The 27599-nt window shown below is 42.8% G+C and overlaps 1 long non-coding RNA gene across 1 annotated transcript; it reads left to right on the top strand.

The window, feature by feature from the left end:
• Positions 1-18825: 18825 nt before the first annotated feature.
• On the top strand, positions 18826-27129 carry LOC125104644 (uncharacterized). Its single transcript, XR_007128671.1, has 3 exons — positions 18826-18969; positions 21855-21981; positions 24902-27129. It is a non-coding gene; the product is annotated as an uncharacterized LOC125104644 (long non-coding RNA).
• Positions 27130-27599: the final 470 nt, after the last annotated feature.

Below are 27599 nucleotides of genomic sequence, written 5' to 3'. Positions count from 1 at the left end.
TTTTTGGAATTCAACCAACCACAACACGTACATCTCTAGTCCATTCACTTTCACTGCACGGAAGAGAGTGTTCCCACTCTATGAGCACACACAATTATGCATTTTCATGCTGGTGGACATTTGGGTTGCTTTAATTTTTATCTATCACCTAAAGTGCTGCCGTAAATGTCCTGTGCACATTTCCTTGCACCACAGAAGTGTGAACTCTCCCATAGAGTTTTATTGGAAGGGAGAGGCTGGGTTAAAGGGCACACACATCTTGATCTTTACTATATATTACCAAATTTGTTTTCCCACGCTGTTGTACCAATTTATACTCCTAGGAGATCACCTATTTCTCTATGTCATTCTTAATGCTTGTGCCCTCAGACATTTCCACTTTCGTCATTCTCATAGATGGAAAATAGCATCTCATCGTGGTTTGCATTTTCCTCATTGCCCAAGCAGTTGGTCCTCTTTACACACTTGACAGCCATTCAGCGTTCCTCTTCTTTAAATTCATGGGCTGTTCATTCTCTGTCCACTGTTTATTGAGTTGTTTGTCTGTTTCTTATTGATTTTTAAGGGTTATTTGCATATTCTGAGTGTGAATTTTAGTGGAGTACTGACTTTTCCCCTACTTTTTGCAGTCATCTGACCTCCAAGTTTCACTCCTCATTCTTTGAAGATTTTAGCACCTGGTTCATTGTCTCCTTCCCAGTACTCAATTACTGGGGTTTTCAAAGATCACAAGGATGATCTTCTTGGTTCCTGGCCCCCTCACTCCCAGGGATCCTGTCTTCACCCTTTCCCAAGTCATCTGCTTCCAGTCATGCCTGAGACCTTGCCAGTTAACAATAATCACATTCCCTCCTTTCTCTTGATGACAGGCATCCCCATGTTCAATACTTGGGTTTCAACACACTGCCTCCCATAGCCTGACTTCAATAATTCTTCAACTCTAACAGAACCTGCTTTCTATTGACCTGCCAGTTTTTAATATCCCACACCCCTTAGAGTCCTTAACCCCCTCCCCATCTGCCTTAGAATCCTCATTCCATCATTACAGTCACTTCCCTGTATGTGTGGTTGTTCTCTTACTCTTTTTCTCCCTTGAATTTTCTGGAAGGACCCCAACACCGAATAAATACAACTCTCCATTCACTCCCCAATAGCACGTCAGCAAATGATGTTTGCTAGGGAACAACACACAAGCACGGTGATATTCACAACCACTAACCTTAGAAGGGTCTTCAGGGCTGTCCTTCAGTCCTTCAGCTCCACTTCCCTAATTGACTCACTCTCTCATATTCTTATAGACAACCATTTCATAACCTCCCCTCTTCCCTCAAATTTCCGAAGCCTTCCACGTCCTCACTTTTAATTGATGATCTTGCTTCTGATTGTATGGAGCATATAGAAGTAATCTAAAAAGTGTTACCAATCTAAAAAGTATTCTCCGCTTTCCCTTCTGTTACAGCAGATCAAGTGTCAGTGTTCCCATGCAAAGCCAACACCTCCATTTTTGCCCTGGGTCGCATTCCTTCTCACTTCCTCAAAGATCTGTCTGTACTAGATCATTCCCATCAGCGTATACTCTGTGTATCTCCTATGTTAAAAGAAATAAAAACAAAACCCCGAACTCCCTTAATACGTCTCTCAACTCCTATCCCATTTCCCCTCCTCCCTCTAGAAGAAAACTCAAAAAGATCATCTATACTCATCCTTTCCCCTTTCTCTTCTGTTCTTTCTTGAAATGAGGCCCAACGGCTTTCATCACCACCACTTACTGAAATGATCAGCAAGGTTGTGGATGACCTCCACTTTGCCAAAACAATAAATGCTCAGTCCTCATCTCACTCAGCCTCTCAGCAGCATCTGACATAATTGCTCCCTCCTTCTTAAGAAACCCCCCTTCTCTTTGGTTCTCTTCAAATCCCATTGAATGTTCCTTTACTGGTTCCTTCTCTTCCCTTCCAGGTCTAAAACTGGAGCACCCTGGGGACCTCCTCTCCTCTATGGACATTAATTTATTCAGGGGTGTCACCCAGCCCATGGTTTCATACATCATCTATAGATTGGCTACTCTCAAATTGACATCTGTAGCTTCACCTTCTTGCCTGAACTCCAGACTCATATACTGGTTAGCCTACTACTTGACACTTATACTTGATGTCTGATAAGTATCTCTAACTTAAGATGTTCAAAACCAGGTTCTTCGTGGTCTCCCATTATTAGCCTACTCCTCCTACAGGGTTCATCTTATTAAAAAGCACTACCATTAAACCAGTCATGGGGGCCTTGGAATCTCCACACTTTGACCTCTCCCCTTCTCTCCCATTATGTAGGCAAATTATATCTTCTCAACCTCCAAAATACATCAGAACACATGCGCTTCTTACTACCTCCACCACCATTATCCAGAAACAAGTCATCACCTCTTGCCTGGACAATTAGAATAGCCTACTAACTGGACACTCTGTCCCTTTCACCCTTATCCTTCTCCAGTCCACTTTCCACACAGTAGCTAGAGTAATCCTTATAAACTGTTAGCTGTATCTTACCATTCCTTAGGTCAAATCCTCCAGTGGTTCCCCACACCCTTCAGATGTCCTTATCAATGGTCTTCCAGCCCCTGCCTACCCTGTTTCCCTTCTTCCTCTTTTACCTTCTCTTCTGTCACTCTTCTCCCCACCCCACCTCCTCCAGACACAGTGGCCCTCTTTTACCCCAATGACCAGGTATACTCCTGCTTTAGGGCCACTGCTCAGGTGAGTCATTCTGCCTGTAAATTTCTTATTACAGGCAGAAATTTCTGGATATCCACATGCCAAACTCATCTTATCAGGATGGCTTTCCTCAGCCACCACTATAAAATAGAAGCCCTTCTCTATACGCTATCCCCTTGTCCTGATTTCTTTTTTCCCCATGGCACTTAGCATCAGCTGGCATGTACCTTTTTTTTTGTTGGGAATGCAAACCATCAGGTACTAGGTACTAGGCTAAGTATATAGTACTAGGCTAGGTATATAACAGAAGCTCAGTAAATATTTGTTGAATGAATGAAAAAATGGACAAATTATTTTTCTTAAAAGTTTTACAGTTTTGCATTTTCAAATGTAGTTTTGAAATGTAGAGATCACAGGTAGGCTGAGAAGCAGGCAGAGAGAGAGGAGCAATCAGGCTTCCTATTGAGCAGAGATCCAGATGCAGGGCTTGATCGCAGGATCCTGGAATCATCACCTGAGCCGAAGGCAGAGGCTTTAACCCACTGAGCCACCCAGGCGCCCCTCAAATGTAGTTTTTAATTCAACTTCAATTTATTTTTGTATATGGTTTGAAGTAGGGATCTAATTTATTTTTTATTTTTTAAAGATTATATTTTCTTTGAGAGAGAGAGAGTGAGAGAAAACAAGCTGGCAGGAGGGGCAGAGGGAGAGGAAGAAATAGACTCCTCATTGAGCAGGGAGCCAGATGTGGGACTCCATCCCAGGACCCTGGGATCATGACCTGAGCCAAAGACAGATGCTTAACTGACTGAGCCATGAGAGCTAATTAATTTTGATGTGGAAAACCAGTCATGCCATTAGTATTCATTGACTAGTCCTTCCTTTCCTCCATTGGCTTGTATAATCTCACTTCTGTTATTTCTCAATAACAGATATTTTTTCCATCCATGTGAAAGTTTGTTTTTGGGCTCTCTATCTGTTCTATTGGTCTATTTGTCTCTTTTATTTACCACAGCATTTTAATAAGTCTTGATACATGGTAAGGCAAGTAACTCCATCTTTTTTTTTTCCATCAAAATTGTTTTTGCTATTCTTAAAGTTTCATTCTTCCATATGAGTTGCACTAAGACACAAAACAAACTTTTGAAATTTGGATCAGAATCACATGGACCTCATAGATCAAAGTGGGAACAAACGGGCATCTTCGTGTTACTGAGCCTCCTCACATGTAGGAGATCTCTCCACTTACTCAGATCTTCATTTTGCTCTTCCAAAATGGTTTATATGTTTCTTTGTAAAGATAGAGCAAACTCTGTTATTTTTATTCTTAGATAGCTGATAGATTTTATGCATGGTACCCTTTTCTCTCTAACATTTTTAACTGGTTATGTTGTAGGACAACATTACTGATTTTGCATGTTGAACTTGCAGCTAGCAAACTGCTGACTTATCTTATTAGTTCTAATATCTTGTCTTAGATTCTATGCATTGACGAATATTGAGTTTTTCTCATCCTTATGAATTCTTACATCTTAACTCCTTCTCATATTTTATTGTATTGATTAAAACCTGCAGTATAAGATTGAATAGTAGGAGTGCTGCTGGCATCCTTTTTTTATTACTGAGTCCCATGGGAATATAGTTAGGATTCACTTTTAAATTATATTTATTATAGGGACGCCTGGGTGGCTCAGTTGGTTAAGCAGCTGCCTTCGGCTCAGGTCATGATCCCAGCGTCCTGGGATCGAGTCCCACATCGGGCTCCTTGTTTGGCGGGGAGCCTGCTTCTCCCTCTGCCTCTGCCTGCCATTCTGTCTGCCTGTGCTCGCTCGCTCTCCTCTCTCTCTGACAAATAAATAAAATCTTTAAAATAAAAATAAATAAATAAATAAATAAATAAATTATATTTATTATAGATGTTTGGTAGGACTCTATATTGGGTTAAGAAAATTCCCTTCTAGGGCGCTTGGGTGGCTCAGTGGGTTAAGCCTCTGCCTTCGGCTTAGGTCATGATCCCAGGATCCTGGGATTAAGCCCTGTATCGGGCTCTCTGCTCAGCAGGAGCCTGCTTCCCCCCTCACTCTGCCTGCCTCTCTGCCTACTTGTGACCTCTCTCTCTGTCAAATAAATAAATAAAATCTTAAAAAAAAGAAAAGAGTAGAAAATTCCCTTCTAGTCCTAGTTTGCTACAAGCTGCTTTTTTTTTAAAATTCTGAATAGATTTTAAATTCTATAGGAAGAAATTTTTTGCTTCTATTGAGATGTTTATATAGATTGGTCCTTTGATCTCTTAAGGAACTGGATTATACTGATACATTTTCTGCTGGTGAACATACTGTACTCTTGGGATAAACTCTACATGTCCATGATTTATTATGTATATAGCACTGCATCAGAATTGGTGAATCAAAGAGTCCTTATGTTGCAGTATGCTGTATAGTGATGGCCTCCAGCATCCTCTTCATACAGTAGCTTGGAAAAATATCAGAATTTAATTGCCATCAGATTTCAGTATGAAGAAAGGACTTATCTTCAGAAAACAATGGAATGAATGGTTAACCCTTTTATCTCTGAACATTAATGAGATAAATTTCTATTTGTATATAAATTTTTATTTTGTGTATAAATTTCTATTATGTATATACTATCACTACCACTTTGGAATTTTTTCCATCTACGTTCCTTGTTGAAATTGTCAATAGTTGGCCTTTTCCTGGCTTAGAATTGATTATTTAAAAACCAAATGGAAGTTTAGTTTCCTCTTAGAATGTACAAAGCTCCGAGAAAATATCAACTCCCACCCTAGAAATGAAAAAAATATAGATAATCTACAGAATCATAACTTTCCTAGACCCCATCAGAAAGCAGAGGCAACCACGCAAGCTGAATGTTGAACACTGAGAAGACTGGCGGAAGAAAAATGGGACACATGAACTGTTTCACTTTTGTCAAAGTAGGGGAGGAAGAGGTTGCCATAAAAGTGGGTAGGAGGAAAGCAGCTAAAATTTTAATGAATTCTTTAAGACTGAGTGTGGGCTAACATGCAGTTTAGAACAGTTTCTCAGTGTTACTCCTATTAACATTTTGGGCAGGATAATTATTTTTTGTGAAAGGCTGTCCCAGGCATTGTAGAATATTTAGCAGTGTTCCTGGTGTCTTCCTACTTTTTTTTTTTTTTTAAAGATTTTATTTATTTATTTGACAGAGATCACAGGTAGGCAGAGAGGCAGGCAGAGAGAGAGGAGGAAGCAGGCTCCCTGCTGAGCAGAGAGCCCGATGCGGGGCTCGATCCCAGGACCCTGGGATCATGACCTGAGCCGAAGGCAGAGGCTTTAACCCACTGAGCCACCCAGGCGCCCCGGTGTCTTCCTACTTGATGCCAGTAGTATCCACCCCTCCCCCCGGCCCCATTGTGATCATCAAAAACGTCTTCAGACAATATCCCTTTGGGGGCAAAATGCCCCTGACTGAGAACCACTGGTTTGGAACCATGAACACCCAGACACAAGAGAGTCTGAACTCACTCACAAGCTCTCTTCCAAAGCCTTCCACCAAGTGCTGGTGAAAGAGACAGGGGTAGAGAGAACCCCCAATTAAAAAGCGAAGATTGTCAGATTCGATACAAAACATGACCCAGCTAATACGTGGTCTACCAGAAAGTCACTCTGAAAATGAAGAAAGAAAGGGTTTAAAAGTTAAAAGATGGAAAAAGGAGATCATGCAAGCAAAGCTCAAAAGAAAGCTGGAGAAGCTATATTAGTACAAAAAAAAAAAAAAAAAGCACACTTCAGAACAAAGACTATTGCCAGGGATAAAGAGGAACATTACATAATGAAAAAGGGATCACATTAGCAAGAAGATGTAACTCTCCTTAGTGTATGCATCTAAAAACAGAACTTCAAAATAGATAAAGCAAGAACGGTTAGAATTAGAAGGAGAAACAGGATAATCTCCATTTATAGTTGAAGACTTCAACTCTCCTTTCTCAGTAATTGATAGAGCGCGTAAATGGAAAATCAATGAGGATATCTACAGATACAAACAATACCATCCACCAGCTTGACCTAACTGACATGTATAGAACACTCCACTTAACAAAAGCAGAATATACCTTGTTTTTCCTAAGCACACATGAATCATTCATCATGATAGACCATATCCTGGGCCAGAAAACAACCCCCAACACTTTGAACAAGACTGAAATATTACAAGTATGTCCTCTGGCCTCAATGGAGGTGAAGCTAGAAGTAAATAACAAAGGTAACTGGGAAATCTCTAAACATCTGTAAATGAAACAATCCACTGCTAAATACCCAGACATCGACGGTGATTTACAAGAGAAATTAGAAAATATTTTAATCGAATTAAATGAAAACTCAAGGGGCGCCTGGGTGGCTCAGTTGTTAAGCAGCTGCCTTTTGCTCGGGTCATGATCCCAGGGTCCTGGATTGAGCCCCACATCTGGATCCCTGCCAGGCGGGAAGCCTGCTTCTCCCTCTCCCACCGCTTTTGTTCCCTCTCTCGCTGTGTCTCTGTCAAATAAATAAATAAAATCTTTTAAAAAATGAAAACTCAAATATATCAAAATTGGGGGGAATATAAATGAGTATCGTCATCCCCCCCTCTCTTCTTGTCTCCCCCCCACCCCCGTCTCTGTCTCTCCTCCAAAACAGTCTGGATTTTTAAAAATGATCCATTTCTAGTTGAAAAAACACATCTCTAAAACTAACTTGTCCTGGTATTTTTATTGAGAGGGGGCAGGAAGACAGAGTTTGATTAATTATTCATTTGTTTTCTCTAATAATTTTTTACTTTTTCAGGTTTTCCTGATGCCAAACAATATGTGTTTCCTCTCGCTGATAAGGTTGCTCCTACATTTGTACTTTTCAGAAGGAAAGGAAGGTTACAAGGGGATGAGGACACGCACTGGGAAGCAGGCGCACACTGGGGGCTTGACAATCCCTGCCATGCCTCTGTGGGTGATAAGATGAGGGCATTCCTGCCTTCTCTTGACAACTTGGCCTTAGAAGAAAGCCTATGCCTTACCCCATTCTAAATGACATTGAAGTCATCCACAGCCTTGACACATAATAGGTGGGGACCAAGAATGGACACATCTCACCAAATATTATTTGTACATTCTCTCATGTCTTTGATCAGCTCCGCCCCCCATTTGTCTATTATGTTAGTAATTTTATTTTTTTATTTTTTTCAGATCTTATTTATTTATTTGAAGGAGCGAGAGGGGGCATGTTTGACCATGAATGGGGGCGGGAGGAGGAGGGGCAATTGCGAGGGTGGGGAGAGGCAGAGGAGAGGGAGAGGCAGACTCCATGCTGAGCAAGGAGACTGATGCGGGGCTCGGTCCCAGGACCCTGAGATCATGACCTGAGCAAAAGGCAGATGCTTAACTGAATGGGCCACCCAGATGCCCTTTACTAGTCATTTTAAAAGACCCAGCTCTTAATATTGCCAATTATCACTATAGTTTTTTTTCTTTCTATGGAGATGAGAGGATGGTGGTGGTGGTTTGGTCTCAGGTAGCTGCTGTTTGGTTTGATAGTTTCAGTCTCCCTCCCATTCCACTCCATCAGCCTCTTAGTTCCCCTCCAGTGGCAACCAATGTTACCAGTTGTCTTTTTACCTATCCTTCCAGCAAGACTTTGTGCATGTATGAGCAACTGCGTATGAATCATTCTTAGGTAGTTGTAACTCCTTATAAAAGAGCCGCATATTGTACACACTGTCCTACCCTTCATTTAATAAATAATACATTTTGGAGATGATCATGAATCACTACATACTGAGAATCCTCATTCTTTTTAATAGTTGCACACAGCATTTGTATTTTATGACTGTTCACTGAATTGTAATCAATCTTTTGCTTTTATAAATAGTAGTATAATTAATAGCTTCTTTCATACATCGTTTTGTTTGTATCTGTAGATAAATTAGGAGAAGTGAAATTGGTCGGTCAAAAGGAATATGCTTGTGTTATTTTATTCCATATTGTCAAATTGCCAAATTGTCTGATGTTCTATGGATTTACACTGCTGTGTACAACGTGTGAGAGGGCCTGTTTCATCACACCCTAACCACCGGCTAACCCAGGGTTCAATCAACTTATTGGATCTTTGCCATTCAGATCATTTTAAAATGGGGAAGGTAAGTAAGAGATACAGACTTCCAGTTACAAGTAAGTCATGAGGTACAACATAGAGACTACAGTAAGTAATATTCTAATGATATAGCATTATGTCATTAGAAAGTGACCACTCTTACCGTGGTGAGCGAGTGTAATGTACAGAATCATCGAGTCATGATGTTGTGCACATGAAATTAATAGGACATTATATGTCAACTATGTTTTAAAATAAAAATTTCTAAATAAATGAGTTAATTAGATAAAAATGGTATTTCAGCATAGTTTAAAACTCTATTTCTTTCTGTACTGCTGCAGTTGAGCATTTTCTGGGAACATCTATTCGTATCCCTGGCCCATTTTTTCCCTAAGAGTTTTTGTCTTTTTCTTATTGATGTGTAGATGTTCTCTATGCATTAGGAAAATAAGCCTTAGCCTAGCCTACCTTCCTCCAACTTGACTTTCTGTTTTAACTTTACTTACACATAAATAAAGCCCCCTTGGTAGAGTCTTCCCTGGATAATTATGTACGGGTGCTTTTTATTCTCATTAGCTCTTTATTTGTCTTAAATTTCATATGGTCTGACCTAATATTGACACTCCAACTTTCTTCAGTTAATAATTAGCCACTCTCGCTATGAAATGTGTAAGTCTAACAATTCACAGACCTGTACCTCTGGGGCAAATAATACATTATATATTAATAAAAATAATTAATAAAAAATAATTGGCCACTCTATCTTCTCCATCCTTATATTTACAACTTTTGCAGCCATTTTTCCCCTCTGCCTCTTGTCATCAACCTATAACTGGATTTTGCATTGCTTTATTTAGTCCGATCTGCTGGTCTGAATAGATTCATTTACCTGCTTGCAATGATCGATAAATGTGGACTTATTTCTACCCAATGTTACTGTGTTTTCTGTTTATCATCTATTACTAGTTTACTAAGGCTGCTATGACAAATTACTACAAAGGGGTGAATGTAAAAAACTCCAGAAACTGTTTTGTCATAGATCTGGAGGCCAGAAGTCTGGAATGCAGGTGTTGGCAGGGCCAGGTTCCCTCCTGAAGCTCTTGAGGACAGTCTGTCCCTTGCCTCATCCAGCCCCTGTGGCTATTGGCATTCCTAGACTTGCAGCTGCATCTCTCCGATCTCTGCCTCTGTCTTCCTCTGACCAGCAGTCCTCTCCCTGTGTGTCTGACACTTAGCATTGGATTTGGATTTAGGGCCTAGCCAGATAACTGAGGGTGATCTCATCTAGGGATCCTTAACTTCATTCCATGTACAAAGACTTTTTTTTAAAAGTTTTTATTTATTTATTTGCCAGAGAGAGAGAGTGCAAGAGAGCACAAGTAGGGGGAGTGGAAGAGGGAGAGGGAGAAGCCGGCTCCCTGCTGAGCAGGGAGCCTGATGCAGGGGCTGGATCCCAGAATTCCAGGATGATAGGACCCTGGAATCATGACCTGAGCCCAAGGTAGACACTTAACTGACTGAGCCACCCAGGCACCCCGTGCAAAGACTTTTTTTCCAAATAAGGTCACATTTACAAATTCCGGGGATTAAGATGTAATCATATCTTTTGGGGGGGCTATCATTCAAACCCCCCGCACAACATCCTTATTCCTTATTCTTAGCTCCCCCCCTTTCTTGACTAATGTCAGATTGATAAAGGTATATCTTTTTACCTTTGCTTGTTCAGAAGGTATTAGATATTTACACTAATTTTGGTCAGTATCCTTAAATTTCAACAGACATACAGCCATAAAATTTTCTAATGAATTCTATATTTTTTCAGTATTTCCATTCTTTCACAGAAAAAAATCTCCCAAATTAACATACTTTTATTTCCCACTGAATAAATCCCAACCCAGTCTCGTTTGTTATTTTGTCTAGAAATGATGCCCCAAATTTTCAAATATCCATTGAATAAATACTGAGCATCCCTCTGTAATATTTATTTATTTATTCATTTATAAATTATAGACATGCGTCACCTTCCAACATATTATATAAATTACAAAATATATACAAAAAGATAAAAATAGATAAATTTCATGTAAAGATGACAAATCCTGATGTTTTCTTTCTGGGAATAAAGAAATGATTTTGTTGGCCTTCAGGGGCACATGCACCTTATTTTGGATACCACTTGTTTCAAGATTTCATTTCACTTTCAAAATAGCACACCAACTATGTTAATAAAAAATTCACTGCCTGGGGTGCCTGGGTGGCTCAGAGGGTTAAGCCTCTCCCTTCGCTAAGGTCATGGTCCCAGAGTCCTGGGATCGAGTCCCACATTGGGCTCTCTGCTCAAGGGGAGCCTGCTTCCCCAACCCCCACCGCCTGCCTCTCTGCTTACTCGTGATCTCTCTCTCTGTCAAATAAATAAAAATAAAATCTTTAATAAATAAATAAATAAATAAAATCTTTTAAAAAATGAAGTTAGTTATTTCTATTTCTAATTTTACAGAATTGAAGTCGGAGAACATAGTTGATTTTCTCTCTCTCTGGTGGAAAATTTTATTGATGTTTTATCTGGAACTTGACACTGTAAAGAATTCTGTGGATATATTCTTGAATATTTGGTTTGCAGAGTGAAGAGCTAAAAACAAAGCCAGAACCAGCTCTCCCCTTAGAGACTTTCCTTAGAGACTAGAAAAAAACTGGACAAATAATTTTTTATTTATTTTTAGAGTATCAGAAAGCCAACAAAAGCTACTGAGCTCAAATCCTAGGGATCAATAGGAAGGTGGGTAAATAAAACTAAGAATATATACATAAAATGGAAAATTATGCAGTATGAAAATGGAGTAACTAGATCCATATATATCATCATGAATAAATGCAAAATCATTAGGGGCACTTGGGTGGGTCAGTGGGTTAAAGCCTCTGCCTTCGGCTCAGGTCATGATCCCAGAGTCCTGGGATCGAGCCCCACATCGAGCTCTCTGCTCTGCAGGGAGCCTGCTTCCTCCATTCTCTCTGCCTGCCTCTCTGCCTATGTGTGATTTCTGTCTGTCAAATAAATAAATAAAAATCTTTAAAAAGATGCAAAATCATTAGGTGAAAAGTACAAGATGCAAAATATTACATGTTGGCTGATACGGATTATGTAAAACACCACACATATTCCATGCTTTTTCTGTGAGTACAAATATTTGAATAAAAAATTTTTGTGGGGGGACGCCTGGGTGGCTCAGTGGGTTAAGCCTCTGCCTTCGGCTCAGGTCATTATCTCAGGGTCCTGGGATTGAGCCCCGCATCATCGGACTCTCTGCTCAGCGGGGAGCCTGCTTTCCCGCCCCTCTCTGCCTGCTCCTCTGCCTACTTGTGATCTCTCTCTCTGTCAAATAAATTAAAAAAAATCTTAAAAAAAAGTTAAAAAAATGTTTTTAAGTCTAAATCATGAGTGTGATCATCTTGGGTGTGAGGGACAGGAGTTGGAGAGTAGGAATGTTGTCTAAGCGGCTTTAGTATGGATGGATAAGCACAATGTAGTAAGTATGTACAATGGAATATTATTCAGCTTAAGAAGGAAGGAAACTCTGACACATGCTATAACATGGATGAACCTTAAAGACATCGTGCTAAGTGAGATAAGCCAGTCAGAAAAAGACAAACCCTGTATGATTCCACTTATATGAGGTACTTAGAGGAGTCAGCTTCATAGAGACAGGAAGTAGGATGTTGGTTGCCAAGGGTAGGGTAGAGGGTGATGGGAGTTGTCTAATGGGCATAGTGTTTCAGTTTTACAAGATGAAAGGAGTTCTGGAGATGGATGGTCGTGATGGTTACCCAACATTGTAAATGTATTTAATACCACTGCACCGTACACTTAAAAATGATTAAGATAGGGGCACCTGGGTGGCTTGGTGGGTTAAAGCCTCTGCCTTTGGCTCAGGTCATGATCCCAGGGTCCTGGGATCAAGCCCCGCATCAGACTCTCTGCTCAGCGGGGAGTCTGCTTCCCCCTCTCTCTCTACCTATCTCTCTGCCTACTTGTGATCTCTGTCAAATAAATACATAAATAAATCTTTTTAAAAAATGATTAAGATAGTAAGTTTTATGTTATGTGTATTATACCACAACTAAAAAACTGTGATAAAAGGGACTTTAGTGGTGTCTATAATGGTTTAGCTTAAAAAAAAAAAGAGTTTATCTATTTATTTATTTGAGAGGGAGGAAGAGAAAGAGAGCAGGGGGAGGAGCAAAAGGGGAAAGAATCCCAAGCAGACTCCGTGTTGAGCTCAGAGCCCAATGCAGAGCTCACTCTCAGGACCCTGACATCATAACAGGAACCAAAATGAAGAGTTGGACATCGAACCGACTGAGCCACCCAGATGCCCCTATAATATTTTAACTCTTAAAAAACTAAAAAAAGGGGACGTCTGGGTGGCTCAGTTGGTTAAGCAGCTGCCTTCGGCTCAGGTCATGATCCCAGCATCCTGGGATGGAGTCCCACATCGGGCTCCTTGCTTGGCAGGGAGCCTGTTTCTCCCTCTGCCTCTGCCTGCCATTCTGTCTGCCTGTGCTCGCTCTCTTTCCCTCTCTCTCTCTGACAAATAAATAAATAAAATCTAAAAAAAAAAAAAATTTTTTTTAAGGCTAAAAGGAAAATAGAATAAGACAAATAATTATGTTACACTTAGTTCATCTGTAAAGTGCTGTTAGAAATAGAATAGAGGGGGATGACAAACGGAGCCCTTTGGGGGAGAGCCAGTCTCCCCACGGCCACTGTCTGCCCCCAGGATTCAGGGGCCACAGGGAGGGTCCATGAGGAGCTGAGGTCCAATTGTTAATAACAGCTACACTCCTGCAGGCTGATGGTGTGCTTTCTTTTGTGTGTATGCAGGGTTTTAGATTTGTTATCTCAATTCATTCTCACAGCAGCCTTTTGAGTTAGGTACTATTGTTACTCCCATCTGACAGATAAAATACCTAAAAGCTTCAGTGTGGGTAAATGATTTGCCAAAGTGACAAAGCAAGTGAGCGATGGAGCTGTGATTTGTATCCCGGCAGGTCTGACCCCAGAGCTCAGACACTTAACCGTGCCAGTTGCAATGTTTATTTTCTAGGAAGCTAAAGGGAAATGTCCACACACGTATCCTAACGTTAAGGTGTAATCCAAACCAAGAGCTATATTAAGACTATGCAGCATATTTTGTTCATGAACATAACTGTGTCCTTATAACCAGAAAGATACAACTTGCAGATGCCTGCCCTCTGAGATTTAAACTAGTAAAAAGAAATCTATAATGGATGAGAGTAGCTATCTAAAGAATTCACCTCAAGGAACAGATCAAAGTCGGAAGAGACACGTCAATGCTAAACTTCAATCAAGATGTCTAGAGTGAAGTCACATGGAGGCATAATTGATGAGAGCAATTTGGATTTTAAAATGTTTGTATTCTTTGATGTGGTGATTCTACTTTTTGGAATCTATACTAGGGGCATAATACCAAATACCAAAAGTTTTTATCCATAAATATATTCACCATAAGATGAATTTTAATAGTAAAAAGGAAAACCAATATAACTGTCCAAAACTAATGAAATGGTCAGCAAAATCGAATCCCCATATGATGGAAATTGTGACCCTCACACACACATATGAAGAATTTGTTACTGTTTGACAATTTCATATGTGTAAGGACAAATTGCATGAGGAAATCCAATCAATGTGCTGTATAGAGACAGGGCTACCCTCCTGCTACAAATATAAAGAGATACTGAATAGTGTATAATAATACTGAAAATATTTGTTGAGGAATAAAATAAAGGAGATTAATAAAAAGGAATTTTATTATAAAATAATAGGAATATAATAAATAATAGGAAATTCTCAAGTCCCAGAGGGAAATAAGGAACCCAAAGCCAGTGTGGTAAGAAAGAGGAAGACAATAGGGCAGTCAGTATGGACCTGGAGGTTGGCCCTTAGAGTCTAGGGCCTCGGTTTTAATATTCACATGGGGATGGAGATGAGGTGTCAGGTCCATGAAAGGCAGGTACCTTGTCTTGGCTGGATTTGTTCCCTCTAATTAAAGAGGCTAAAGCAAGGATGAAAGGGCTGGAGCCTTCCTTGATGTTATTAGCGAAGGTTCTCCAGAGAAAGAGAACCAGTATGTTGTGTAATTATAAAGAAAGTGATTTATTTTAAGGAATTGGCTCTTGAAATTATGGGCTGAAAAGTCCAAAATTTGCAGGGTGGGCCAGCAGGCTGGAGGCCAGGGAAGCTTGATGCTACATTTGACATTCGAAGGCTGTCTGCTGCCTAATTCTCTCTGGCCTGGAGGAAGTCAGCCTTTTGTTCTATTCAGGCCTTCAGTTGATTGAACGAGGCCCATCCACACATAGAGGACAATGTGCTTTACTCAAAGTCCACTGATCCGAATGTTCGTCTCATCCAAAAACACCCTCACAGAAACATCCAGAAAAAGGTTTGACCACATATCTGGGCACCATGGCCCAGACAAATGGACACATAAAATTAACCATTCCATTTGGGATTCATAAGCAGGGCAGCAAAGATGAGGAAAGAGGAAGCCAAGCAAGAAAGGCATGAGGAAGTGTGAAATGGTACGTTGTCATTCTGGCTGACACTTCATGAGAAGCCTCCAAGATCCCAGCAGGTTACTCAGCAAGCATGTCTGGTTGGCATATGGTTCCACTCCAAACAGGCTGCAGAGAGAAATGGCACTTCGGAGTAGGCCACAGGAAGGAGGAGGAAGGGGAATTTATCTGCAATCTCCCTGCCATCTCCCATTTTCATTAGCAGAGACTCAGTCCACAGAAAGTTGACTCCTAAACAGTTCAGGTGTCGTCACGTGGCTTTTTCTATATGAGAATCAGTAAGGCATTTCGCTGAAGTTTAGAAGTTGTGGAAGGAGCCAGGAACTCAGGGCTCATGGATGTTCAGCCTAGCAGCAGTCAAGGTAAAAGACCAAGTATTCCCAGAGAGAGTGATGGTCAGCCTCTAGTAGTGTCAGCAGAGTCCAGGAGGCTGTCGGTGCTGAGGAAATCTACAGATGAACATAGATTTGCATCAGATATAACCCACCCCTCCTACCTCTCCAATCCACTCTCTCTTTATTGTATTGACTCCTGTGCTATTTGGTAGAGATTTCATTTTGGGGGGAGTACAAGATGCCCTACTTCTTGCCCTAGAGGGAGGTCTGTGTACGAATTGGTCACAGAGCCCCTCAAGGTGGTGCCCAGTTGCAAACTCCTAGAAGAACTCAGAAACAAGAGTGCTTGCTGTCGTAGCTTGTCCCTGGTCATACCTGATATTCACTATCTCTTTCCTCTACACCCATTCTAAATTTCCCTCGTCCCTTGACAGCATTTAGGCTGGCCCAAGTTAATTGTCTGGTAGAGAAACCCAGACCTTTGGGCCCTTTATTTTCCCAGCTTTGGTGGGTTGCAGTTGCTGTGATTCCTGTGGTTATTATAGGACATAGAAGTACTAAGAAAGGCCCAAATAAATGCCCTGAGTTCTGGAAATTCTATTTACTATTCTCTTGTGTAGAAGCAACCCTAGCTCCTCATGCTAATCAGGACCGATTACCAAACAAGTGCAATAAATCTTTCCTCTGCTTCCTGGTCCCCTGTGGCCAGGTGGAAAACTGGCCAGATGATATCTACCACTCCTAATTTGGAGGACTCAGTTCTCTATGAAAGGTCATACTCCTGTCACATGACCTCACACAGCTACCTCCTCTGGGTTCCAGTAGCAGTTTCATGTCCTTGTCTCTTTATGTTAGGCACAGTAATGGCTCCTAAGGATGTCCCCATCCTAATTTCCAGAACCTGTGAATGTGTTAGGCTATATGACAAGGTGAGAATTGAGGTTGCTGATGGAATTAAGATTGCCAATCACCTGACTTTCAAATAAGGAGATTATCCTGAATTATCCAGTTTGACCCAATGTAATTACAAGGGTCCTTTAAATGTGGAAGAGGGGACCAGAAGAGTCAGAAATGGAGAAATGGCATCATTAGGAAGACTTGACCAGCCATTGCTGGCTTTGAAGTTGGAAGGGGGTTAAGAACCAAAGAGTACAGGCACTAGTACAGTACTAGAAAGAGCTACTATAAAACACAAGGAAATTATTCTTCCTTGGTGTCTCCAGAAAGAAACATGTCGCTAGGGCTAGGTTCAGTGAGACCCATTTTAGACTTCTGACCCCTAGAACTGTAAGAGGATAAATTTGTGCTGTTTTCAAGTACTAGATTGTGGCCATTTGTTACAGCACCACTAGGAAAATCAATACACCCCATCAGACTTAGGGGTGACAATGATTTCCACCATCACAGGCCCCAGGGCACTGCACCATCCTACTCGGTTTCCTAAATCCCGCCATACCTTTGAGGGGAGTTTAATAAGAGGACTATTCACAATTACCCAGTTTGCGTTGTTACCAGTTTCCTGCCGAGCCTCTAAACTGATACAGAGCCCACAGCATCATTGCAGGACGTAAGTATCCTCAGCCACAGGAAGGGAGAGCACACTTGTCTAAAGAAAGTTCTTGCTGGGGCGCCTGGGTGGCTCAGTGGGTTAAGCCACTGCCTTCGGCTCAGGTCATGATCTCAGGGTCCTGGGATCGAGTCCCGCATCGGGCTCTCTGCTCGGCAGGGAGCCTGCTTCCCTTCCTCTCTCTCTGCCTGCCTCTCTGCCTACTTGTGATCTCTGTCTGTCAAATAAATAAATAAAATCTTTAAAAAAAAAAAAAAAAAAAAGAACTTGCTGAATTGTCCTAAAGCACCAGTGACGAGCATAGCCCTCAGGTGGCCAATGAACGCAAGTGCAGCCTTCCTTACCTCTCTCCCCACCTCCCTTCCTGTTGTCCCAAGAACAGAACCTGAACTAGAAACTTGGAGCTCTGGTTTATAATCTGGTTTTTGCCATCAAGGGTCTTTGGGAAGAACAGCTAATTCCTCTGGGTTGTGATTGCTTATGTGTTGAAGAGCAGCACCCCCTCAGCAAGCCGTTCTGTCTCTGACACTATTAATCTATAAAATCTAAGACTACTCTGAACGTTCAAGCCTGCCCTCATGTGATTCACAGGACTTCAGCTTTCTTTGCTAAGGTCCTCTGGGCAGCATTCACCATGCTTGGCTGTAATAACACACAGTCCAGTGTTTGGAGAACAAGATGCTGGTTTCTTTCCCATTAAACCATGCAGGGCTGTTCCGGGTCAGGATGGTTGGATCAAGGATGGGGATGGGAGTTCTCCAGAAAGTCACTTGGGCAACCAACCTAATGGCAACTCCACCATCTACAACATGTAGCTTTTTTGGGTTTTTTGTTTTGTTTTGTTTTGTTTTTTTAACATGTAGCTTTCATGACTGTTATGGCTGCTTCCATCCCAAGAGACCAAAAAGAGCACAGAGGAAAATTTGTAGGAATGTTTTATAGGGCAAGACTGGGAGTAGCATACATCGCTTCTGTTCTCATCCCATTGTTGAGGAGGCGGCTAGATGGTCACACCTAACTGTAAGGCAAATAGTACCACTTGGACCCTAGGAAAGAATCAGTGGGCTCTGGAGAAGAGCTAGGTGTCTTTGCCATAAAAGCTCGCGCCGAACTCCTTCATCTCTCCACTCAAATTCCCATGAAGTGTCCGGAGAGCCCTCCCTCTCTGATCTCATCTAATCTTCTGCCACACCCCTCACTCCCCAGGCCCCAGACTCAGGAGCCTTCCTTCAATTCCCGAATCCCACCAAACTCTTAACTTTGCTCTTCCTTCTGCCTCATCATTTAGATCTCAGTGCCCATATCATCTTCTCAGAGACCCCTACTTGATCATCCTATGTCATGTTGTCCCCACCTCCCGACACTTCTATGACATTGCCCTGTTGAGAAATAATGGCCAAGGTTTCCAGCATTAAAGGGATACACCCAATATTAAGTAATGTAATTAAAGATAAGCCTCATCTTGGCTGGAGACATCAGGGTTTTCTCACAGAACATCGAAGAAAAAGAACAACTTGACAGCATTTCAGGAGTATTGCTTCAGCAAAAAAAGGAAATTAACCAGAAAGGAAGAATGGCCTAGAAGAAGCAGTAGTGGGCCAAGAGTGATAAAACATATTGGCAAGTCTAATCCTTGATGCGTGGTAAATCATAACTATTGAGAGGTTAAAAGCATTGAGGAATTAAAATACTAGACGATGACAATAGGGAGGGTAGGAGAAAAATAGCAGAGGGAAAATAAGGCATTCTATGTCTTTAGAGGAGGAGAAGGATTACCATTTTGATGAACTTTAGACTTTTATTGAAAGATATAGTTAAGTGTGCATATTATTTTTTAAAAATATTTATTTATTTATTTATTTGACAGAGATTACCAGTAGGCAGAGAGAGAGAGAGAGAGAGAGAGAGGAGGAAGCAGGCTCCCTGCTGAGCAGAGAGCCCGATGTGGGGCTCGATCCCAGGACCCTGGGATCATGACCTGAGCCGAAGGCAGAGGCTTTAACCCACTGAGTCACCCAGGCGCCCCTATTAAACAAAAAAATTTCATCTAGCCACAAAAATGGATATGGAAATACAACGTCCTCCTTCTAACCAATGAAAGAACCAAGGAAACCTCAAAAGGCAAGAAAGGAGAAAAGAAATGGGGAAGAAACCCTTGAAAAAGAAGTATGTCCACATACAACAGGAATGGCAAAAAAAAAAAAAAAAACCCTACAAACTAAACTCACTTTTTAAAAAATGGGGGGTCTCTCATGGGCATTTTTTTTTTTAATCCAGTTATATGTTGTTTGAAAGGACACACCTCATTCCTACTTCTGGCTCTCCCATGACCGCTGTGGGAATGGCCCCTGTGGAAATTACACAGTGGCTGGCCCCTGCAGCCACAGGTAGAATGGTAGTAAGCCCACCATTAGTGGAGGGCAGAATAGGAAATAAGAATGACCCACAAAGTGGGTGAATCCGTTCATATCGCATTTTCGTTTCTGGTTAGAGAGTGTAGTCACTTGGAATGTGTTGCTAAGAAGGGACAACTGATAATGGTCTGTAAGGAAAGTGGCCACCCCTGCTGGAAATTCACTTTTGGCTGTGGGGAAACAATTTTGCAGCCTCCAGGATGTGAGTTTTGTCTCGGTATGGATGTCCTCTCAAGTTTTAAGAATAACTTGGGGAGGGGGTGCCTGGGTAGCTCAGTGGGTTAAAGCCTCTGCCTTCGGCTCAGGTCATGATCTCAGGGTCCTGGGATCAAGTCCCGCATCAGGCTCCCTGCTCTGTGGGGAGCCTTCTTCCTCCTCTCTCTGCCTGCCTCTCTGCCTGCCTCTCTGCCTACTTGTGATCTCGGTCTGTGAAATAAATGAATAAAATAAAATCTTTAAAAAAAAAAAAAGAATAACTTGGGGAGGGGAGTCTGGATAACTCAGTGGGTGCCTTCGGCTCAGGTCATGATCCCAGATCTTGGGATCAAGCCCTACATCAGGCACTCTGCTCATTGAGAGCCTGCTTCTCCCTCTCCCTCTGCAGTTCCCCCTGCTTGTGCACACTCTCTCTGTCTCAAATAATTACATAAAATCTAAAATGTTTTTCAAGGTTTTCTTCCCCATTTCTTTTCTCCTTTCTTGCCTTTTGAGGTTTCCTTAGTTCTTTCATTGGTTAGAAGGAGTCCTCTGGAGGGCCTGTTTCTTTACCCATAGAATAAGAACAGCAATGCCATCTCTCTGAGTTTGGGGGTTGGTAAATTAGATTCCAGAGTGTGGACACGGTAAGCCTTTGGCAGAGAGGGAACAAAGTTGAAGAGCTGCTCTCACACAGTACTGCCCCTCCCCACAGGCAGTACTGTCCCAGCCCCTACTACTTCTCAGTTCCCATTTTTACCCCCAGGGAAGCTACTTTGCACAAACCAAAATTACAAGAAACTCATGTACAAACCCAAATGGAATTTATTTGTTTTAAGTTCATACAAGTGCTAAGTAGATAGTTTCTCCCTAGACTCAAAAAGCCATTTTCCTTGAGGTGCCGGGCTAGCTCAGTCAGTAGAGCCTGTGACTCTTGATCTCTGGGTTGTGGGTTCGAGCACCATGCTGGATGTAGAAATTACTTAAAAATAAAATCTTAAGAAGGAAAGAAAGAAAGAAAGGAAAGAAAGAAAGAAATTATCCTTTCTCTCACCCCTTTCTTCTCCTGAGAGATCAGGTCCCTGATGTGGCAGGACCATTGAATTCTAGATCCCTTGAAGGCCCTCAGTAGGGAGTAGGGTGTGTCCTCTTTAGCTTTGCTTTTGGTGCCTTCTCTTCTCATCCACCGAAGTCTCTTTGTGTTAGGATTCACTTCTCCTACAACAGGAAAATAGACTGCCCCAACTCGAGTGCAGCTCCCCTCTTCACCTTGTCCCCATTTCTCATGCTGATCACTGCAGATAAATCTTATTCCTGTGCTTTGGGGTGGGGAGGGAGCAGTTTGGAGCACCCAGATTTGAGCCCAATCCCAGCTGGAATTTAGTTCTTTCTTTCTGCATGCTGGGTCCTTCAGGGCCTTCTGTTGTAAGAGAGTCAATGGTAAGGGCACAAGAGAACACCAGGTGCTGTGAGAGGAGGTTGGAAGCACAGAACAGGGTCTGTCTGGAAAAAATATCCTCTGGCCCTGACTCACCACAAAGAGAGTGATGGTGCTGTTATCACTATGACCTCTGAGAGACACAGACTTTACTAAGGTATTGGTACCCAGTGACCAAAGGCCACACTCAAAACCTTAGAGGGATCTCCCCAACGTGGTATCTGACTCTGTGGGTGACAGTCCATGGATCACAGCTTACACTGACAGCTCTGAGCATGTGCAGGATGACGTCGATAAGTAAGGTGGCTAACTTCTAAGATAGCCCCAGTGGTCCCTGCCTCCAGGTATTCACACCCCTGTCTCCTCCTTCCATGTACCATGGTTTTTGTCTATGTGATTGATAGCATATGGCAAGAGCATGGCATGTCACTTCTGAGGCTAGGTCATAAGAGATATCATGGCTTCTTTCTTGCTCCCTCAGATCATTCACTCTGTAGAAGGCGGCTGCCATATTTTGAACAGCCCTACGGAGACAACTTACAACAGACAACTTAGTGAGAAATGGAGGTCTCCAGATAACAACCTGAGAAAAACTGAGGCTCAGCCAGGTAAGTGAGCCCTCCTGGAATTGGAACCCCCAGGCCCACGCGAGAATTGGAACCCCCAGGCCCATGCGAGCCTTCGGATGACTACAGTCCTGGCCTACATCTTGATCGAAGTCTCACAGGAGATCCTGAGCCAGAACCCCCAGGATAAGCCAGTCCTAGATTCCTGACTCTCAGAAGCTGTTGAGAAAAGAAATGTTTGTTGTGTTAAATCACCATAACAATAGATAATAAAATAACATTCTCTGGCACAGTTACAAACAAAATGGAGTTGAATGTCATAAACCCTGCTGTGTAAATATGCATGAAACTCTAAATGCATTTGATGGAAAGTAAAAGTTAAATAATACTAAGATATGTTCAATATCATGTTGCGGGGGGATGTCTCATCCAAGACATATACTGGGAGGGTTTTTTTTTGTTTTTTTTTTTTTTGTTTTTTTTTTTTATACTGGGAGGGTTTATAAGATTTCTTCAGAGAATGCTGGTACTTTCTCACTCCCCATCTCCAGGGAGGAGAGGACAGGAGGCCACTTTCCAACATAAACCACAAATACTGAGAGGGGGGCCTCCACCACATCCTCGAGAGCTTGGTGTATGTTCCAAGACCACCTGGAGGGGTGGTCTTTCATGATTGCTTCACTTGGGCCTGAGAAGGCTAAAGCTGCGTGTGGGACAGAACAGGGAGCCTGTATTTCCAGGGTTTGTTGGAGAGTTGAGGATTTTCCATGGAACAAGTGTTTGCCACTCAGCAGAGGGAAAGCCAGGCTGGAGCCACTCTCCCCCCAAGAGGACCATGTGGAGAGTGGAGAGGCTCTGATGGGTCAGGGTGTTGTGGATCACCAGCAGAGGGCTAGGCTGAGGTGGGGGAACAGAAGCCAGAGAAGGAGAGGGAAGAAGGCTTACCTTTGGGTAAGGGATGAAATGCTGATTATTATTTTGGCTGGACTCCTCGTTAAGATTTTTCCTTATGAGAGTTTCTGAGCATATGGGAAAGTGTCTATCATCTAGATTTAATGATTGTTCATGTTTGTGTATTTACTCCATCTTTTTTCTTTTTTTCTAAGGTGTTTTGGGGTAAATTGCAGACATCTGGCATTTCACACTTCTGGGGATTCCACATTGTCTTTTAGAGAGCAGGAACATTTTCTTGTGTGCTCCAGCAATACTGTCACACATAGTGGGATTAATGGTGATTTTTTTTTTTGGAGTCCCCTGATGCCTAATACATATGTGGTTTCCTTAACTGTCTCCAAGATTTTTTTTTAAAATACAGTTGATTTGTTCATGTCTAGGAAGATAAACTAGAAACTTTTAACTTCTAAGTTGAGGCTATTATTTGTAACTTCAAGTGACACAGGATATTCCCAAAGAATGAGCAGAACTCCATTTAAGAGTGTAGAAATTTTATCCCTGCTGAACAATTCTGAAAGAAATTACAGAAAACAAAACAAAACAAAAATGACAGAAAACAAGGGGGAAATGCATATTTTCATAATTTCCCCCTCAAAAAAAGAAGGATTTATATTTCGTGAAGGTGACAGACACCATTAGAGAGATGCTCTAAGAAGTTTATTCACATCTTTGTTGCCCAGATTGTTTAAACACTGCACAGAAACCTTATCCATTGCTGAGGCACGTGTAAATTTGTACCAGCTCAATGCAGGGGCCTGTGGCAATGTCTATCAAAAATTTTAAAAGCATACACTCTTTGATCCAGCAATCTCAGAAATTTATTCTGTACCTATCCTTGCCATGTGAAATGACTAAGAAAAAAGATATGCCTTGGAGCATTGTTTGGAATAGCAGAAGATTGGAAACAATTATACAAGTCCATCAGTGTGGGGCACCTGGGTGTCTAACCTTTGATTTTGGCTCAGGTCATGATTTTGGGGGTCGTGAGATCCAACCCCCGCAATCCAGCCCTGTGATGAGCTCTGTGCTCAGCGGGGAGTCTGCTTCTCTTCCTCTCTTTCTACCCCTCCTCCCACTCATGTGTATGCACTCTCTCTCAAGTAAATAAATATTTTTTGTAAATAAAAATGACAGGAAATTCCATCAGTTTTACACATATATGAACATATACATGTAGTTTGTATTCATCTGTATGATATACATGTATATATTATGTATACTATACATGTGATACAGTGTTTCACAACAGGAATACTACAGAGTGCTCTAGGCCAGCAGGAGACTGAGGCTAGAGGTAGAGGCAGACTGTTAAGTGGAAACCAGTGAAATGTGGATCCAGGTGCTAAGTACCTGCATGGGGGTCATGCCACCATTTGCCCTCACCCCGCCCATCCTGCCCAAGGGTGACCTCTATAAACGACATCAACAGACTGTCTTGTTCTGGGGCTCAGGCTGGATTTTCAGTATTGCAGCACGAGGACAGAGGGAGGAGAAGCGGGGTGGGTGTTTATGCCCCTGGCCGCCTCCCTGTGACGCTCCACTGGCCTTGCAGCTCACAGGAGTCACTGCCCGTCTGCCTGCATGATGGCTGGCCCCGGGCATCACACTATCCCTTGTGCTTCTCCTATGTCCTGTCCACACTTCTGTAAACCGTCTGTTTATTATGTTTGACTCAAATGACTCATTTTGTGGGGGCCATCTGTTTTCTGTCAGGGCTCTGACTGATAGGAGATGTTAGCCTTAGGTTAAAAAAAGGGAAAAAAAAAGGGGGGGGGAGAAAGTGTTTGTGTTGAGGAGGGGGACACATGTACTTGTGCATGCTTTGCGTCTCTAGAAAGCTGCCCAAGGAACCGCTGGCAGTGGTTGCTTCCAGGAAAGAAACAGTGGCTAGGGGTGGAGAGCAGGAGGAAGGGATATCCAGTTTTACTGTAAACTTTTTTTGTTCCTTTTGCATTTTGTACTTCATGCAGGTATTACTTATTTAAAAAATAGTTTTGTATTTTTTCAGAAAATAATAAAAAGGAAAGACTGCAAAGGGACTTGGTGCCAGAAGGCTTCAGAGACAGCTGTCCCTGCAGCACGTGGATCCCTCCTTCCCCAGGCGTGACTGCCTTTCCTGGCAGGTACTCCAAGCCACCAACGGAACAAAGAAGAAACAAAGGTATAATGAACAAGCTTCTTCCACTATACACTACAGACAATAGGTGCAATATTTTGCAAAAAAAAGAAAAAAATCTGTCTCATTAGTTAACTCTTTTAGACCATTTGCTGCTACATACAGGAAGGCGTGGGGTTTGAGGTGATGGCAGCAACCTAACATCGGCAGCTGTGGGCCCTCACGTCGTCCCTCCCCCATAGTGACAGGCCAGAGTCTGCTTAGGCTTTGCACCTAGGCCCACCTTTTAATCCCTCCCTGATCTCTTTGCCACTACAGAGCCCAAACTTGCCTATGCCTGGTCAAGTCCCAGCGACACAGCAGAACTGTGACTGTGAGAGGAGAGCCCTGCCTTCCTCCTGCTGCTCCTCAACCAGGGCCGGCCCATTACTTAGCAATGGCTCTATTTTTGTCATGCTCATTATACTGCAGCACTGTTCATTTCCATCTCATTATTGTTGGGGGGAGGGGGTCATCCGGAGGCTTCGTTGCCCAGGAGACGGGGGTGGGAGGTGGCCTGGTAGGGGGGAGCTGGGCACTCAGCTGTCTTCCGCAGGCATGGCTCATCCATCATCCGACAAGACTGTCAGGTCTCTCTCTGTTGGTTGTAGGGTGACCACCAGAGCCCATAGCTTGTTCTGGCTCTTTCTCCTGCCAGAAGCAGATCCTCCCCTTCTTAAACAGAGAGGGAGAGACGTATCTAGATTTAAGGATAGAGAAAACAGAACAGCCATACAAATCCCCTGTGTGAATCTGTCAGGGACGAAAAATGTCTCGGGGTGACTGGCTGCTGTATTAGAGGCACGTGGGGTAGAAGCACTCCTGCCCTCAAGGACACAGGTCCCTGGCTACTTCCCCCCAGCCAATGGGCCATAGCCATGGCGGCTGTCTCTAGAAGTCTCCATGTGCAGGACATTTGATAATGGCCCCCAGGACTTTTGCCCGGGACTTGACTGCAGCGACAAGAAACAGGTTAGATGGCCACAGGGAAAGGGGGAGCAAGGCACTGCTGTCGAGAGGAACTGATGCCCTTTGCCTCTGCCCTGAACCCTGAGGGTTCTGCAAGCCTCCCTCCACACACTCAGCACTCCAGTGGCAGGATGGAGGGCCCCAAGCCCCTCCTGTGATGTCTCTCAGCTGGAGCTGCTCCTTCTCACCCTGTGAAATCATATCTCAGACGTTACCTCTTCAGTGAACACTTCCTGGACCTCTTCCCTGTATCCCTCTGGCAAAGTAAGGCATGCTTTCCTCCTAAGTCCTCCAGCACTTCGTTCCCTAATTGTAATGGTGGGTTGCCCACTATCTGACTCTCCCACTGCTCTTGTATCTCCAGACTCTGCTGGGGGCCTGAGGCACAGCACAGAGCTTTGTCGACTACACTGGACCCTGCGGGATAATTAGAGGTGTGTGTACAGCACCTCACGACTGATGGTTTGCTTTGTGCCAGGCACTGTGCTGAGAGCTTCACAGGCACTATCCCCCTTAATCCTCACCATAGCCCAAGAGGCAAGGGCCATTCCTCCCCCTCCTACAGAGGAGGAGACTGAAGAGGGGAACTAACTTACTCCAGGTCACATGCATATGCCTCTCTCTAGATTTGCTTTCACTACACACAAGGTAGCAAACCACATGATGTTCTTCACCTTGCTTTTTCCCCCTTTGACTTATTTCTTGGAGATTGTTCCATTATCAGTAGTTACAGACCAATGCCCATTCTTCTTAAGACATCCAGAGTATCCCATAAATGGATAGATTCTACCTTATTTACTCACCCCCTGTTGGTGGTCATTTAGGTGGTTTCTTTTCTTTTGCTATTATATGTGGTGCTATAAAGTGGACACCTGCCCACAAACCTCAGCATAAGTTCTGTTACATTCCATGCAAATCCTTGGTCCTTCTCAAATTTTGGCATAACAAATGAGGTAGGGATTCAGTTAAGATGTCGACCACTATACTCTACAATGGCCAAATATCTTACCCAGCACACAATAGGTGCTTGTAAATGTTACCAGTAACGGTGGCAATGGTGACAACCAACAATGTCTACTGTAGCACACAGTCCACAGCACTAAGGAGGGCCACCTGGAAGTCTTTTAACTCTCTAAAAGTCACTTACACATCAAAGAACTGATGAGTTTGCAAAACTTCCCAAGAGAATATTTTGACCTGGGGAGGGGAGAAAGACATCCCATGACTATGGTGATGGGCTGCACCAAATGGTGATGACCCAGGATGGAAGAGCTTCTGAAGACTTGCTCTGGGTGATGCATGTGAGGCAGTCCCTGGGGTCTAGTTCAGATGAACTGCTGTTAGTGGATGTGGGCTAACAGCATTGGCCTAGGGCTAGAGCAAATGGAGGAATGTTCTCCTGTGTGGCGAGGTGGTGTCTGAGAAGGCAAGGCCAGCAGGGGTCAGACCAGAGCTCTGAAAGCAGAACTGACCTTGCCTGAGAGCATGAAGGGGCTACGGTAGGCAGTTGGCAGCTTATGTCCAGGCTTGGTGGGTGGAAGATAGGGGATCCCACAAGAGGGAAAGGTGAGCTGGGAACCTC

The sequence above is a fragment of the Lutra lutra genome, chromosome 7 (genome assembly GCF_902655055.1).
Source record: "Lutra lutra chromosome 7, mLutLut1.2, whole genome shotgun sequence".
Taxonomy (NCBI): Eukaryota; Metazoa; Chordata; class Mammalia; order Carnivora; family Mustelidae; genus Lutra; species Lutra lutra.
Note: the sequence above shows the minus strand (reverse complement) of the source record. Positions and strands in the feature narration are given on the sequence as shown.